Consider the following 18,564-nt stretch of genomic DNA (forward strand, 5'->3'; position numbering starts at 1 on the left):
CAAGACACATGCATATGTATGTTCATTGCGGCACCATTTACAATAGCAACCTAAATGCCCATCAATGATAGACTAGATAAAGAAAATATGGTATATATACAGCATGGAATATTACACAGCCATAAAAAAGAATGAGATCATGTCCTTTGCAGAGACATAGAAGGAGCTGGGGAGGCTGTTATCCTTCACAAACTAATGTAGGAACAGAAAACCAAATACTGTCTGTTCTCACTTACAAGTGGGAGCTAAATGATGAGAACACATAGACACATAAGGGGAACAACATACACTGGGGCCTATCAGTGGGGGAGGGTAGGAGGAGGGAAAGGATCAGAAAAAATAACTAATTGGATCTAGGCTTAACACCTGGGTGATGAAATAATCTGTACAACACACACCCATAGCCTATGTTAACACATAGGTAAGCACAAGTTTACCTATGTAACAAACCTGCACTTGTACCCCTGAACTTAAAATAAAAGTTAAAATAAACTATGTGCCTCAGTCTCCTCTTTTTAAAAGTTAGGTTGATTATATCTGCTCTGTCTTTCCCAAGGGTTGTTCAGTAACAACATGAAGATGACTGAAGAAGAACTGGGCAGTGGGCAACAAGAGCTGGAAAGAACCTTTCAAGCCTTTCTACTGACCAAGAAACAGGCCTCTTCAGCTGGTTTCTGGGCCTCCTGTTCCCAAAATAAACAAACGACCTCTTACTAAAAGGTACATTCCACATACCCGTATTGACTTTAGAGTCTAGACATAGACTTACTGGTGTTTATAGCCTGTGAAGACTATAAACTGATATCTAGCTGAAGACATAAACTCATATTTTGAACCAAACAAGGCTGATACTTTGATTATCATAATCATTATAATTATTATTTTATTGAATATAATATTTTTATATGTATGAATCATACATACAGAAAAGTGTATAAATAATAAGGTTATAGCTCAATTTTTTCCACAACTTGAACACATACATGTAACCAGCACCCAGATCAAGAAACAGAGCATAAGCAGCACCCCAGAAACCCCCCTTTTGCCTCCTTCCAATCCTTCCACTTAAAGGTTACCACTATCCTGACTTCCACAGTCATAATTAGTTTTCCTAGTAGTCCTTTAACAGGATAGATATGCTACATCCATGGAAACGCTAATAGCTCTTAAAGATCAGACACTCATTTTTTGTCAAATGTGCTTCCCGATGAGTTAATAAAGAATGGGGGTAAAGTGGGTAGAGTACAGGGGCAGACACAGAAGAAAGGACTGGAAATTATCTTCTCCATAATTTGCTGGTTAAGACTAGTGTGTCATTTCCAGTAGGCATATGATTTTATACTTTAATATTTTTGGAAAAGGAAAGGCTTCATTACATTGGAACTATTATGTTTCTTTTGCCTCGGATAAATTGCAAAATACAATTTATAGAAATTTTTTAAGCATTTTCTGTGGCTTAACTCGATATTTGTCCACACTTGGTGAGAGTTTGAGACATACAATATAATATTGTCATCTTGGATTTTATTTTGAGGCCCTTTACCATGATATTCCCAACAGTACAGAATCCAAGTGCCAGATCTTGGCAAGATTACCAATATATTTCCTGGGTAGTGATGGGGCGTCGGGAACAGGAGGCAGGGGCAGGGAAGGGCAGGGTCTATGCACCAACTGCCTTTGGCCAGAAAACCTTTCCTTTTGCCCATATCAAACCCTCAACTGCATTCCATCATCTGCTGGGCTGGCCACAGCTGTGGCTGTTTCCAAAATGAAGATGGAATCTAGCCACATTTGGATTTAGTATTTAGTCTAGAATTGCTGTTCCTTTGGATATTATTTTCAGAAGTACAACATTGCACAGGGGCTTAGTTTTTCTAACTAGCTCATGAAAAAAAATTACAAATCCTCTTCTCCCCTAAATATAAAAGATTGATGTAAAAGTATTCTGTTTATTACATTTTCCTTTGGGGTATCCTTATTCAAATGAAAAAAGAGATGATTGCTTGATCTAGCTTGATCTGCCTAAAAATCTTTTTTCTCCCCTAGAGCAGATACATTATACGCCATAATAGTGACAACACTGCAGTGTATTTGACATAAGAATCTACAAAGTGAAAGACTGTTTGGTGACTTCTTGTTATATAAGCTGTTTGATTTAGATCAAACAATATTCTCTAAGGGCCTACACTGTACCAGGCACAATGTTAGATACATATGACAGAATGACAAAAAGACATTGACCCAGACCACAAGGAGTTCACAGACCAGTGAGAAAACAAAGCAAAACCATAATAACCATATAACAATTGCTTATTATAATGAAAATACCATATACAATGTTTCATGGGAGAACAAGTTATTAACTCTCACTGAATGCATGGTCAGGGAAGAGATTACAGAGCAGGTGTTGCAGAATAATTGCCCAGCGCAGAAGAGAATCACATGTGGCAGACAGAAGGAATAAAAACCACAGAGGCATAGATGAATGACATAGCCTAGTGTTCTTCAGAAACTCAAAAGAAATCAAAATTGTCTAAACAAAAGGTTAAGGGTGGCAGCTGCTGAGGCTAAAGCAGAAGTTTGGAATCAGATCATGGAGAGACTTCATTCCCTAAAATGTTTTAAGCAAAGGACCAATACAGTTACATTTGCAGTGTAAGGATTGACACTGGCATAGGAGCAGAAGCTCAATTAAAGGAGGGTGGTAAAGAAGGCAAGAGGATGGATTTAAAAACAATGTTGTTTTCAGGTTTAAAATATACCAGGTCTTTAGTCTCATGCACACTCATTCTCACCCTCACCCATTCTCTTGCTCACCTCTCTCTCTTCTATTTTAATTACCGCCTTTCTTCCATACCTCTCTAACCCTTTCTTATGTTTTATGTAATACTATAGAAATTTTGGGACAAATCCTTAAAAATATCCTGCATCATCCCATAGCCAATATGCCCAAGCTCCAAAACCAACTTATGAAAAAGTGAGAGGTTAATATGACCCATAGAAATACTATTGCATTTTCCATTATTATTAAGTATTTTGGAGAAGGCACCTGTTAAAGAATAGATGTGTCTGGTAGCCTCTTTGATGGCTCTGATTAAATAATGGCAGAATTGGTAGCAGAGCCAAATATGGTTTCACTGCCATAATAAACAGCAAAGAAAGTTTTTCATTACTAGTGACCTGCTGGTGATGCCTAACCTTCCTTGGAGAACTTCCTTGGCCTTAGCCCTTGACCAGTCAACCCTGACCTGTCACTAGTGTCCTCATGAGTTATGACATAGAAGATTCCTTTGCACAATTCTGCATGGGTTAGCAAGCTTTGTGGCCTGCTGCCTTAAGGAAGGCATGGGTTTACAGGGGAAAGGATAAGGTTATCTATGATGATGGATCCATTTCGGAGCATACATATAAGCCACAGTGTGACAAGGTGAAAAAGACTTTGAAGAGAACAAGAAGACTGCCAAAGGATCCCCAGATGGGCAGCTCTAGACGAATCTGGGAGGAGAAATTATTTGCACTTCCAACATGGGATGTCATCCTTAGGGAGTATGTATGAAATTCAGGAGAGAGGGACATGAGAAATTTGAAAAAAATTAAAATGACTATTTAAAACTTTTAAGTAAAAAATGTTTCATTTACTTGTAAAATTTAAATGTAACAGAAGGAGAGTGTGGGATACGTATATTTGTGAACAGAGAATGTGGGTGTTTTTTTTTTTCTTTTTCTTAAGACTAGAAAATACTTCTCTAATCTACCCCTCTAACTCACACGGAATAGAAGGAAGCAGGGAGGAGTGTGAGTGAAAAGTGAAGAAAAGCTCAAATTTGATACCTAATGTGGTGGTTTAAGATATTTCTTTCCTCATTATGCCTCAAGCTTTCCCTCTATAGTAAAAGAGAAGTAGCCCTTTGACTCCAAAGTTATTAACTTTTAAAAGCGATAGAAGGACATGCCTTTGAAAATTGAGCATACTAGAAAACAAATTTAAAGTCTGTTTCCAATGAGAAATGAAACAAAATATTTAATGTCTGTTTGTAAAGAACAAGAAAACTTGTACATTTCCTAAGTATGTTTTGACTTTTCCTCTTTAAGCAAAAAATAGAATTTTCTTGCAGCATAAAAGTAAACTTAGGATCAAGAATTATGTTTGCTACATAATACCTAGCAGATTTTAGACCTTTTAGGAGCTTTTCATGTTTCGTTGTGGCATAAGGGAAAGAATATCAACTGTAGAGGCAGAAAAATCTGAGTTCAAAATCCAATTTAAACTTCTACTGCTGGCCAAGTGTAGTCCCACTACAACCTATCTTTCCCATTGATTCTAGAACACTTGATTAACCCTATCAACCAACCGGATCTAACTGATACTTAAAGCAGACTCCAAACATTTTTTTAAATTTAAAATGCATATTTATGAATGCAGATAATATCCTGGACTATAACACAAATCCTAAAAAATTAAAAATAATTGAAATTATACAAAGTATATTCTCTAATCAAATAGGTATTAAATTAGGAATCAATAACAAAAATTCTGGAAAATCCCCAAATACTTGGAAGTTAAATGGCACACTTCTAAATAACCCAAGGGTCAAAGGGGAAGTTTCAAATGAAATTGGAAATTATTTTGAACTGATTGAAAATGAAGATACAACATGTCAAAATTTGTGGGATGCAGCTACAGCTACGTCCTTCTCAGCAGTGCTTAGAAGGAAGTTTATAGTATTAAATGTTTATATTGAAAAAGCAGAAAAAACTCAAATCAATAATCTAAGTTTCAATCTTAAAACAGTAGGAAACAAAGCTAATTAAACCCAAATCAAGCAAAAAAGGAAAGGATAAATAGAATAAATCAATAAAATTGATAAAAAGTAAAGGAAACAAAAGAGAACAAAAAGCTTATTCATTGAAATGATCAATAAAATTGATAAATCTCTACTTAGATTTATCAAGAAAATAGAAAACTATAGACCTTACAGGCATTAAATGTAGAAGAAGAGAATCCTACAATCACTGCTTATAGATTCCACAGGTTAGATGAACTGAACCAATTCTTGAAAGAGACAAACTGCCAAACTCACTCAAGAAAAAAGTTAACCTAAATGTTTCTATATCTGTTTTAAAAAATGAATTTTAAGTATAAAGCTTCCAAAAATAAAAAAGTCCAGGCTGTGATGGTTTCCCTGGTTAATTCTACCAAAGATTTAGGAAAGAAAGAGTAAAAATCTATAAATACAAAAATTGCAAGTCTTCAAGAAAAAAGGAGATAACACTTCCCATCTCATTTTAGGAGGGTAGCATTACCCTGATACTACAACTACAGAAACACAGCACAAGAAAACTATGGCCCGATATACCTCACAAACAGAAATGCAAAAATTCTCAACAAAGTGTTACCAAATCAAATGCAAAAACATAAAAATGATAATAAATAACCAAGCAAAGTCTATCCCAGGAATGCAAGATTGGTCCCAAATTAGAAAATACAATTAGAGAAATGTATTTTACCATATAAACATACTAAAGAAGAAAAACGACATCTATGCAGAAAAAAATGATAAAGTTCAAATTCCATTCATTGTATATTTTTCTACAGCCTCTTAGAAAACTAGGAACATAAAGGAACTTTCTTGATCCCATAATGGGTAGCATGTGCCCACATGCACGTGAACATGTACACACAACTTAAACCTAGCATACGTAATGGTGAAGGTTTAAATTCCCTCCCTCCAAGATTGAGAACAAGGAAATGATGTATGTTCTTATACATCTATCCAACATTCAAGTCCTTGCCAATTCAATTGGTCAAGAAAAAGAAACAAAAAGCATACTTACTGAAAAGGAAGAAATAAAACGTTGTCTACTCAGGGATGATGTGATTGTGTATATAGAAAATCCCAAGGAATCTAGCGAAATGTTCACAGAACTAATAAGTGAGTTTAGCAAATTCACAGGATGCAAGGTCACTACATAAAATAAATCACATTTTATAAAGAGATGGTCCCCAGCTTACAAATGTTTGACTTGTAATTTTTCTACTTTACAATAGTGCAAAAGTGATGCGCATTCAGTAGGAACTGTACTTTGAACTTTGAGTTTTTATCTTTTTCCAGGCTTGATATGCTATAAGATGCTCACTTATGATGCTACACAGTGGCAGCAAGCTGCAGCTTCCAGTCAGCTGGGAGATCAGAGGGGTAAACATCTGATACTCTACAGTATATTGTGTTGCCAGATGATTTTGTCCAACTATAGGCTAATGCAAGTGTTCTGAGCACATTTAAGGTAGGCTAGACTAAGCTATGATGTTTGGTAGGTTATGTGTATTATGTGCACTTTCGACTTAAAATTCTTCCAATTTACAGTACATTCATCAGGAAGTAACTATAGTTAAGTGGAGGAGCATATGTACTAGCAATGAACATTTGGAAATAAAAAAGTTTTAAAAACAGTCACAAGCATAGTAGATATATCTGACATGTAGTGGATACTCAATAAATATTTACTGAATGAGTAATGCAATTGGACTTTCAAATGTATTCTATTTTTGTTTTTCAATACATTTACATTTCAAGATATGTTCTTCTAGGTATTATTAACATGGTCTGATATCCTTGAGAGTATAACAATTATTCATGGACAATAGCACTGTAGAATTAGCTATATAGCTAGAAGCAGCCAAACAGGCTTAAAACATTATATTGAATAATCTACCTTAATTTTGATTGAATTCCCTATACCTGTGGTATTGAAATAGGTATTGTATCCTTCTTGTAAGATAAACTTCTATGAAAACCTCATGTACCTCTGTCATATGTTATATGCTGTGTACACTTGGGTTAATTAACATTTATCATTAAAAATTAAAAATTATATTATATCTGCATAATCTTAGTGACCTTAATTACACTGAACTTATTCACCTTTCAGTGCAAATGAAGAGGGACAAATCTCAACACTAACATTTCTGAAAATGGTAGTCTCCAAATTAGTAACCAGGTCCCCCCAAATTAGTATTATACACCTATTTCCAACCCTAATTTTAGAATGAAAATCACAGACAGGTGGTATCTAGTCAGACAAAAGGTGTCTAGTCAGACAAGATACCTCTTTGGTGAAGTCAATACATACTGGTTATTTGTGATTAATTTTAGTTTGTTGCATTATATTCATAAACTGTAGTTTTTTTAATAGTTGGAGCACATGTTCTATATTAGTGGGCAAAGTGGGAAAGTTTCTTTGAGACACCAAAAGGGAAACATAGCCTTCATTTTAAAGCATTCAGTAATAAAACTATTTTTATCTAACTATTCACACAGACAAATGGGCTCTAAATATATAAATCTGTTGTCTTTGCTTTGCTTTTCTCATTTCTTTCTCCCATCCCCTCCCCTCCCCTCCCCTCCCTTCCCCTCCCCTTCTCTCTTCTCTCCTCTCCTTTCCCCTCCCCTCCCCTCCCCTCCCCTCCCCTCTCCTCTCCTTTCCTCTTCTTCTCTTCTCTTCTTTCTTTTCTTTTTAGACAGAGTCTCGCTCTGTTGCCCAGGCTGGAGTGTAGTGAGCCATCTTGGCTCACTGAAACCTCCACCTCCCAAGTTCAAGTGATTCTCATGCCGAGTAGCTGGGATTACAGGCATGCATCACCATGCCTAGCTAAATTTTTGTATTTTTAGTAGAGAGTTTCTCTATGTTGGCCAGGCTGGTCTCGAACTCCTGGCCTCAAGTGATCTGCCCACTTCGGCCTCCCACAGTGCTGGAACTACAGGTGTGAACCACTGTGCCTAACCCTAAATATATAAATTTTTAAAAAATAAGCTAAGAGCTTTAAAAAACTTCTAAATTATAACTGGCTCATCTATTGACATACAAAGAACCATTACTTTATTTATTAAAATTGTAGTCAAAGCAAAAATTTTTATAACTACCAAAATACTCATTTGGCCAATGACCTATAATCAGAAGACTGATAGAAGTACAAAAGGCTTATTGAAAAAAAAAAAAAAAAAAAAAAGATTGATTGCACTATGTTCCTAGATCGAAAGAAAATGGAGTTTGTCATTATTCTAGCATGGATTGGAAAATTAGACTACAAATAAGGATGCAGCAGAAGCATTTCTAAGATGGAAGTTTAAATCAATAAACACTTACATCAAAAAGAAGCTAGATCTGAAATAAACAACCTAAAGTTACACCTCAAGTACTAGAGAAATAAGAACAAAACCCAAAGTTAGCAGAAAGCAGGAAATAATAAAAATCAGAGCAGAAATAAATGAAATATAGATTATAAAAAAAGGATGATCAATGAAACCAAAAGTTGGGTTTTTATAAAGATAAACAAAATGGACAAATCTTTAGCTCGACTAAGAACAAAAGAGAGAAGACTCAAATAAAAAAATCAGAAACGAAAGAAGAGACATTACAACTGATTCTATAGAAACAAAGTATCATACAAGAAGATTACCATGAACAATTATATGCCAATGATTTGAATTATCTACAAGAAATGGATAAATTCCTGGACACATACAACCTTCCAAGACTGAATCATGAAGAAACAGAAAATCCAAACAGACCAGTAACACATTAGGAGATTGAGTCAACAATAAACAAGTCACCCATCAAGGAAAAGCCAAGGACCTGTTGGCCTCACTGCTGAATTCTACCAAATATTAAATGAATAACTAATACCAGTCCTTCTCAGACGCCTCAAAAATTTGAAGAAGAGTGAATACTTCCAAAGCCAGACAAGAGCACTACAAGAAAAAAGAAACTACAGGCTGATATCCCTGATGAACACAGATGCAAAACTCCTCAATAAAATACTAGCAAACCAAATTCAACTAAAAGGGTCATTCACCATGACCAAGTGGGATTTATCCCAGGGATACAAGAATCCTTCAACAAACGCAAATCTATAAATGTGATACACCACATTAGCAGAATGAAAGACAAAAAACCTGATCATCTCAACAGATGCAGAAAATGCATTTGACAAAATTCAACATCCTTTCATAACAAAACTCTCAACAAATTAAGGTATAGAAGAAGTGAACCTCAATACAATAAAGGCCATATGTAACAAACTGATAGTATATTACAGAATTAATGACTAGATAATGAAAAAAAATCAGTCAACTACCTGGTTTCTTGATATGGTGCTTATGTGTTATTCAGCTTAACTATTTTCAATAGCTGCTTCAAGTGATGTTAGTTGGGGTTGCTCTTATGGCTGAGTTCACCTGTTGGGTAAGCTGAATGAGCAAGTTCATGAAGGCTTCTTTTACCTGGCTGGGGCCTTGGTGTTGACTGGGGTACTTCAGTTATTCCCCTTCTTTCCTTGGTGTTAATGACTGGAGTACTTCAATTATTCCTTTTCTTTTCTATGTGGCCTTTCTTTCCTTGTAGTGTCTCCAGGGACTTGCCACATGGTCCTTCTCTCCAGCAGGATAGCCTAGATTTCTGAAGATGCCATCTTCCAGCTTTAAATATCTCTGTGCATTGATTTTATCTTAATTTACTTTTGGAATAACTTCTTAATTCTCATTGTTCAAATAAACTGAGGTGCCCAAGCTTAAATTTGGAAAACATTTTTAACTTTCAAAAATAGTTTCCAAAAATAACAAAGACTTCTATTTTTTAAATTCAAACAACATGTTTTCAGGGAAACGTGTCTTGGAAGAAAAAAAAGAAATTATTTTCCCTAAGATTACAAAACATTAGGCCACTTGGTTCAGCCAGTGTATTTGCTTCCTCTCTCCTTCCCTCCTTCCCTCCCTCCTTTCCCACCCTTCCTTCATCCATTCTTTCCTCCCTTCCTACATTTCTCACTACCTCCCTCCCTTCTTTCATTCCCTTTTATCTCCCTCCCTGCTTCCTTCCTTCTTGCCTTCTTCCTTCCTTCCATTTCCCTCCCTTCCTTCCTCCCTCCCTTCTTTTTTTCTTCCCTTCTTCCTTTCCTTCCTTCCTTCCTTCCTTCTTCCCTTCCCTCTGGACAAAGTGCATGAAAATCAGAATGTATTGTGCATTGAAGAATTAAAAATTTTTCTAGAGTTGCCTAAAACATTTGTGAAATATTTGCTTGAGAAACTGAAAGGGAAAAAAATGTTACAATAGCAAATATTTAATAATACAAAAAGCGACAGAAATATTTATCACTGTGACTGTGAAAAAATCCTCTATAATAAATGATTAGGTAATCTCAGAATATAATCAATCTAGATTTCCTTTAATTTTGGTTTTAGAATCCATTTTACTTAGACCTAAGACTCCTTGAAGGCAACAAAATAATTTATTTTTCAGAATCAGGGTGGTTATAAAATTTCAAAATATATGATCAATTAAATAATAATCAACAATTAGAAAAATTGATTAAATAATTTAGATTCTATTTGCAGCATTGCCAAATATGTATGTTTGTTTTTAAAAGTTGACATTGATAATACAATTATAAACATTAAGGTCTTAGTGTTCAAGGTTAAATAAATATTCCTTTACAAATGTTTGAATTTTTATTTAATTTACAGCAGAGAACCAGGTGCAATCAATACTTTCACATAAGACAAACACAAAGTATTTCTTGAGCTAATAATTAGCCTTCACTTTTAAAAGTAAAACTAGAATTTTTATTCATCTTTCTTTCTGCTTCAGATATTAACAGCTGCTCATTAAATATTCATTGAAGCTTGTTATAATTGTACCGTATTTCACTAAATAAATGTTTATAATACATTTAACCACAAAATAGATATCACCTCTAAGTTTAACTTATATTCATACTATAATGTAGTATTAATTTTTCAAAGATTTTTATGATGGGCCTAGAGAGGAAGGTAAGATATGTAGACAGCATATCTTACTATAGTGCATATCTAGAATACTCTTTGAAGTATTCTCTACTGTTTTCTATTCCCAGCTTCAGCCAGCAAAGTATTTTCTGCATCATAAATGATCTCAGGGAAAAGATGAGAAAAGCCGAACATGCCAACAGTAAAACATGGTCCCAGAGTGATAATAAAGCAAAGGCTGTAAGATCCTTTGTGAAGACGTTAGAATGACTTCAAGCAATACCTCATCGGCCCTGTAGGCTAGATAATCTTATGGAAATTTTCTATAGCACCCTGATCTTAGCCAAAGGTAGAAAGGGAATGTCTCAGTATTTATGGAAGTGGCTTTTTTTTTTCTAATGGGGTGGACTAATCTGATATAAAGGCTCACAGAGTTTTAAAGAAAATTGCATTGATGAAGATACCACCAGCATGGATTAAAAGAAACACAGTATGAAAAAAAAATAGAGGTACATAGGCCCCCGATTTTCTACAGGTTTTTCATAAGTCTTTTTTTCTTACCCCCTCTTCTACAAACAAAAAGACTGTTGTATCAGTTATCAATTGCTATGTAATAAACCACCCTAAAACTTGATTACCTAAATAGATTATTTTAAAATTTCTCATTTCTGTGTACTGGCTGGTGGTTCTTCTGCAGCAAATGGTGTTACCTGGGGTCACTTATGTGGTTGCATGCAGACAGTGGCTAAGTTGAGTTAGAAGGTTCAAGATCTCTCTAACTTGTCTGGGGCCTTGGTGCTTTCTATGCAATGAAGTTCATATGTTGAAGCCCTAAACCTCAATGTGCTAGATTTGGAGGTGAGAACTTTGGAAAGTAATTTGGTTCCAAGAAATCATGAGGTTGAAGACCCTCCATGATTGGATTGGTGCCCTTATAAGGGGACAAAGATACCAGAGTGCTCTCTCTCTCCATCATGTGAGGATATAGCAAGAAGATGGCTGTCTGCAAACCAGGAAGGGAGCACCCACTAAACACCCAACCATGCTGACACCCTGATCTTGGATTTCCAGATTTTCAGTCTCCAGAAATGTAAGATATAAATTTGTTGTTTAAGTCACTCAATCTATGATATTTCTGTTATAGCAGCTCCAACTGACTAAGGCAGTGCTATTGACTGGGGCGTCTCAGTTCTTCCCTAGGTGGCCTTTCTCTCCACTCTTACTACACTGTATTTTCAGGTTCCACAATCTCATTTTTTTAAAGAAAAAAAAAGTCACTCAATCTATGATATTTCTGTTATAGTAGCCCAAACTGACTAAGGCAGTGCTATTGACTGGGGCATCTCTGTTCTTCCCTAGGTGGCCTTTCCATGTGGTGTCTCTAGGGACTCACCAGGTCCCTAGAGATACGGATATCTCTAGAAGGATATCCTGGAATTCTAACATGAAGGCTCAGGACAGTGAAAGTGAAAACTGTCAGACCTTACTTTTACCACATTTTATTGGTCAAAGTGAGTTAGAAGGCCAATCCAGATTAAAAGGAAAAGGAAATGGACTCTACCCTCTGAAGAGAGGAGTCCAAGGAAGGGAAGGAATTGTTTGAGGGACATCTGAAAATGATCACAAATCTGCCCCCTGGCCACAATTTTTGTCTCACTAACATACAAAAATATACTCACTCTGTACCCTAAGAGTCTCATTCCATTATGGCATAAGTTTAAGTTCAGAATCTTATCTAAACCATGTCCAGATATAACAAACTTCCTCAGTTACTGTTTCTCAAGTGAAGATGCTTGAGAGTAGCTTGTCCCAGTTAAGGTTTTCTAGGATAGGAACACCACACAGAGACTATCATTCAAAAAAGGAGACAAGGAAACAGGAAGCATACAAGTAAAATTGTTTTCAGGGCTCCCCTACACCAAAGGAAGAGGCTACTCTTTGATTGTGGTTCAGTTCATCCCTCTGGTAGTGGTTTCCTAATCCATTGCTCTCCTTGCTTCTTGGCTCCTCCCTCTGGGGTTTTGGCTCCATCTTCCATTCTTTTTTCCTTTTCTATAAAAAAATGACAAGTACTGGGTTGGAAAATTTCCTCTAAATTCTGCTTTCCAATTGAACAGTTCCTTCTTTAGTTCACTCAGTAGTACTGGGTTGGAAAATTTCCTCTAAATTCTGCTTTCCAATTGAACAGTTCCTTCTTTAGTTCACTCAGTAGTACTGGGTTGGAAAATTTCCTCTAAATTCTGCTTTCCAATTGAACAGTTCCTTCTTTAGTTCACTCAGTAAATGTCTTCCTGTACACTATGAGAAGCAGCTATAATAAGTTAATCAGTATTTTCAACATTCACCTGGAAATCTCCTTAAGCCGTCTACAAGCAATTAAGTTTCATTTTCTATTCCATATTAAGATAGCAAAATTATTGCCAAGCATTCTGTCAATGCATAACTCAATCCTCCATTTCCTTCAATAATTCAATAATTTATTTACTGCCTTGCCCATCCTCCAAACTCCAGTAAGAGTTTGTTCACTATTCTTCAAAGCTTAGCTGGTAGCTTCTTGTCACATGTATTATAGCATGCTTAAGCAACACAATTTATTCTCACAAAGTTCTGTAGAAGTCCAACACAAAAATCTCACTGATCTAAAATCAAGATGTTAGCTGAACAGCATTCCTTTCTGGACACTCTGGAGAGAATCTGTTTCTTTGCTTTTTCCAGCTTCCAGAAGCTGCTTGGGGCTTGCGGTTCCTATCACTCATCTGTAAAGCCATCAATGGCAGGTTGAGTCCTTCTCATTTCACATCATTCTGACGTCCTCTTATGTATCCGTCTTCCACTTTTAAGGTCTCATGCTTATATTGAGCCTACCTAGATAATTCAGGATAATCTCTACATTTCAAAGTGCTTAACTTAATGACAGAGGCAAAGTCCTTTTTACCATGTAAGGTTTAATCTTTTGTTATGGTAACACCTCGCTCCTGATACCAATTTCTGTTATCTATTGCTGAGTAACAAACTACTCCAAAATGTCATATGCTGAAAAAAACTGATTTGCGATTTCTCAAAATCCTCTGTTTAAACTTTTTGATTTTTTGCTTCCCATGTGCATTAAAGTAACTTTGGCAGCTACATTCAGCCGGACTTCAGTCACCAGACATGGGAAGGGTATGACCTCAAGCACAGTGTCCTTCTGCAGTTGAAGCAGACTCTGAAGGAGCTGACAGTTGGAGGCTGCTGACCTCATTCCTTGCAACTGGGAGGTCAGTCCTGTCTTGAAAGTGAATCAGGCAGTGTATCTCTTTGCTTATTACAATCCACCCTTTGTTCCACATAGATCTATGTCTCCCTGTATGTTTAGAGAGCATTTCCTAAAGGAATCAAGAGACATCTTTTCCTGACCCCTCAGAAATTTAGAAGATGGAGATTAATGGAACAAATTACAGTCCTTGCTGCTGCAGTGGGGCTTGGGAATCCAATAGAAGATGGAAGTAAACAGATCAAACTATAGTGCCTGCTGCTTCAGTCAGGTTCAGGAATGCCATCAATAGTTGTCACATCCCCTCAACCTCCACTATCAATTCTAGATTTCCCTCAGCCTCTGCTACCACCTCTGCTGCTCCTGGTGGTTTAGCTGGTATAACTCAGACCCACATTCCTTGAGAGGCCTGAGTCCCAGGCCATCATGCCCTTTTAAGGATGGATTGCCACGCCTACACATTACAGTCTTAAATTGGTAGGTTTATCACTTGGGCACCACACTTATTACTTCTGCCCAGATTGTGTAACCAGGATTCCAACCTCCTCTTGATCAGGGTCAACTGATCTTGACTCTTTTATTGGCTGCTGCTCCCTGGACACAAGGAACCCAAAATGTCCAGGTAGCTGCTGCAGCCTATGTTTTTCAGTGAGATTTTTGATATACCTCCTGGCAAAAGCGTGTCCCCTTGTGGGCCCAAGACCTCTCACTGCAGAGTTCAGAGTTACGAAGAGATGCAGAGTACCACATGGGTCATTAAAAGTGATGGCAAGGAGGGGAGGCACCTCTTTTTCCACCCTCTTTGCATCTACTCCCAGGAATAAATGGGTTCCAATACCCATCTATTCTTCATTTTGGGGCACATGCTATATAAGGATAATTGATTCAATATATATTTTGTATCTTGGAGAATGGCATCCTATACTTGTAGAATATTGCCTATGAACTGGTGTTCAGCTGTACCTTCAGCAGGTTGTTCCAATGTTCTATCAAGCTGACAGATTCCAAGTGGTGAAAAAAGTGATATTAGTAGTGGATCCTGTGGATATGGGTCCACTCCTGCACTTGCTTTTCCATAAAATAGGTTTCCCGGTCTGATATGATATAATGTGAGATCCCATGCTGGTGAATATAATACTAAGTAAACTCAAACGGTGATATTTACTGAGGCTCTGGAAACAGGAAAAGCAAACTCCTATCTGGAAATTGTGTCTATTTCTATGACAAGGAAATGCTGGTCCTTCCAGGATGGAATGGGCCCAATGTAACCAACTTGAAGAATGGTGTTATATCAGGGGTGCAGTATTGTCTCTGTTGCTCTCAGGTTGGACATTCAACAGCAGCAGCTAAGGCAGCCTTGGTAAGTTGAATCTCAAGCTACTGAACCTATGGTTAGTCTTCATCCCTTCCACAGTGGATACTTCATTCATGTGCCCACTGTGCTAGCACTGGGTGGCGAATAACTGAAGCAGGATGGATGATGTCAACTAGGCAATGTGCTTAGCTTGCTTTATTGTTTAGTGACTCTTCAGTACTGAATGCTCTCTGGTGAGCACTGCATGCAATACAGAGACCTTTATAGTTCATGTACATATCTGACACAAGTATGTCCATTCGCATGCCTCTATTCTAGACTTTCTGTGCTTGATCTTCCAGTATTTATTGTTAAGGACAAATACCAGCTTGGCTACTTGGACTATTAAATTCTAGATGAGCTTTATATGCAACCAAAGAAGCCCTCTTTCTATAGAGCATTAGTGGCACTTGGCCATTCAATTCTGTTGTTCTTAAATGTACTATTTCCTTCATAAGTCTCAAATACCTGATACACTGCACTCGCTGGCACATTCTCTTCCATGGGTAAATCTTCTCATTTTACCACTAATAAAAGTTACCACCTTGAGCCATGAGCTTTTTTTGTTCCATGTGCCACATATGATGGGATCCTCACTGGAAGCTCAGATCACTCCTGCTAACAATTACCACAGGTTGAGTCCTCTAAAAAGAAATGTTGAGATGGAGTTTGGGGTGTAAGACACCAGTCAGGGGAAGGGGAGGAAGCAGGATTGGGCAGAAGAAGAAATTAAGCTGTAACAGAGGGAGCTCTGGGGAAGGTTTTGCCTGACAGTGTAATAAATGAGGCTGAAGTAGCAAGGCCTTACATCTCCATTGAGTGCAGCCCTGACATCCAAGGTGAGGGTAACCTCAGGTGAAGCTTTTTCTATAGCTGTTGCAGATGAAGTGCTGATACTGGTGGATTTCTGTTCTCCACACTCCCTGCAGCTAATTAGCAAGTGCTTTCTAGAATGGGGAATCTAGGCAGCACATTTTCATATCTACCACAATGTCTAACCTATCTGCAAATACTAGCTCTACCTTCAAAATATATGCAGGATCTTTTCATTCTGTACCACTCGCCCATGATCACAACCCTTGTCCAGGCAAATATCATCTCTCAAATGGACTACTGAAATAGCATTCTAATTGATCTTCCTATTTTACTTCTCACCTGCAGTCTATTTTTCATATAGAAGCCAAATAATCCTTTAAAAATATAAGTCACATCTTGTCACTCCTTTGCTGAAATTCTCTGATGGCTTCCTATCTCATCACTCAGAGTAAAACCTTAACATCTTACCGTGGCTCCACACCACTATTACTCCCTATGATCTCATCTTCTATCATTTTTTCCTCCCACACACTGTTCCAAACTGCTGTTCTTGTTATTCCTCAAACATGCCAAGTATACTGCTGCCTCAGTACCTTTGTGTGTGTGTGTATATATATACACACATACTGTTCCCTATAATTAAAACATTATTCACTTACTTATTTGCATGGCTCACTCTCTCTCCATTTAGGTCTCTGCTCAATTTTACCTTATCACAGGCTTTCCCATCTGACCATGCTATTTAAATTGGCACCCTATTTCCTGCACCAGTCACTATCAGTTCCTTACTCTGCTTTACTTTCTTCTCAGCACTTACTAACTTGGCATGCTATAGCCATCACCTAGACAACAATATGACACATAGTATGCACCCAAAATTTTTTAGAATGGATGAATGAATGAATCCTGAAACCCTGAAACTTCCCTCTGCTGACTTTTTTTTTTTTTTTTTTTTTTTGAGACTGAGTCTCGCTCTGTCGCCCGGACTGGAATGCAATGGCACCATCTCGGCTCATTGCAACCTCTGTCTCCCAGGTTCTAAACGATTCTCCTGCTTCAGCCTCCTGAGTAGCTGGGATTACAGGCACGTGCCATCACGCCCAGCTAATTTTTGTATTTTTAGTAGAGACAGAGTTTCACCATGTTGGCCAGGCTGGTCTCATACTCCTGACCTCAGGCGATCCACCTGCCTTGGCCTCCCAAAGTGCTGGGATTACACGTGTGAACCACCGCACCTGGCCTGCTGATTTCTGCTTAATGCTCTCTTTTTTGGTTTTTGGTTTCCTTCTCCATTTTACTGGAAAACATTCTTCAGTATTCTCCTAAGCATCTTTAGCTCAAGAATATATGGGAGGTAATACTTTCGAGACCTTGTATGTCTTTATACTATATTCATACTTGATTATATGACTAAAAATAGAATCCAAATAGAAAATTATTTTCACTTACAGTTCTAAAGGAATCACCCCATGTCTTCTAGTTTCCAATGCTGTTTTTAAGAAGTCCTTTAATATCCTGATTATTGGTCCTATTTCTTCTGTTTGAAATCTTTTAGTATTTTCTATCTATAGTGTTCTGAAATTCCTTGACGATAAGCCTTAATGTACATCTTTTTTTTACTCTAATGACTTAATGTCCTCAATTTTAGAAATCACAAATGTTTTTTTCCATGCCTTTCCCATTCTCTCTGTTACACCTATTATTCAAATGAGGGACCTCTTAGATTGGCCCTAAATCTTAATTTTTTTTTTCCTCTTATTTTCTTTGACTTTCTGAGAGATCTCTTCAAGTGAAAAGAAACTTCAAGCTGGGGTCAGAAATGACCTTTCAAAAGAAAGCCAAAATAAGGCCTCGTTGTTGAACTAGCTAGTTAGTTTACACTAGTAATAGTGGCAGAATTGCTGAATAAAGAGTGAAGTCATAGTAAATTAATCAGCTAAGTGCTGGTATAAACATTACAGCACAAGTCAGTGAATTTTCTCCATCAAACAAAATATTCTATAATATATAATGAGATAAATATGATTCACTATAACTAACATATAAAATAAGATTATAATTGTCAGTGCCTCAAGGGAATACAAAAAATGTCATAATTAAAAATAATTCAGGCTGGGCGTGGCGGCTCAGGCCTGTTAATCCCAGCATTTTGGGAAGCCAACGCAGGATCACTTGAGGTCAGGAGTTCGAGACGAGGCTGGCCAACATGGCGAAACCCCATCTCTACTAAAAACACAAAAACTAGCTGGGTGTGGTGGCACAAGCCTGTGATCCCAGCTACTCGGGGGGCTGAGGCATGAGAATTGCTTGAACCTGGGAGGTGGAGGTTGTAGTGAGCCTAGATCACACCGCTGCACTCC

The 18,564-nt window shown here is 37.2% G+C and overlaps 1 protein-coding gene across 1 annotated transcript in view; it reads right to left on the reverse strand.

The window, feature by feature from the left end:
• LOC105490629 (DTW domain containing 1) overlaps positions 1–18,564 on the reverse strand; it is a 96,607-nt gene that overhangs the window by 46,277 nt on the left and 31,766 nt on the right. The window lies entirely within an intron of this gene.

This window comes from Macaca nemestrina, chromosome 7 (genome assembly GCF_043159975.1).
Source record: "Macaca nemestrina isolate mMacNem1 chromosome 7, mMacNem.hap1, whole genome shotgun sequence".
Classification (NCBI taxonomy): Eukaryota; Metazoa; Chordata; class Mammalia; order Primates; family Cercopithecidae; genus Macaca; species Macaca nemestrina.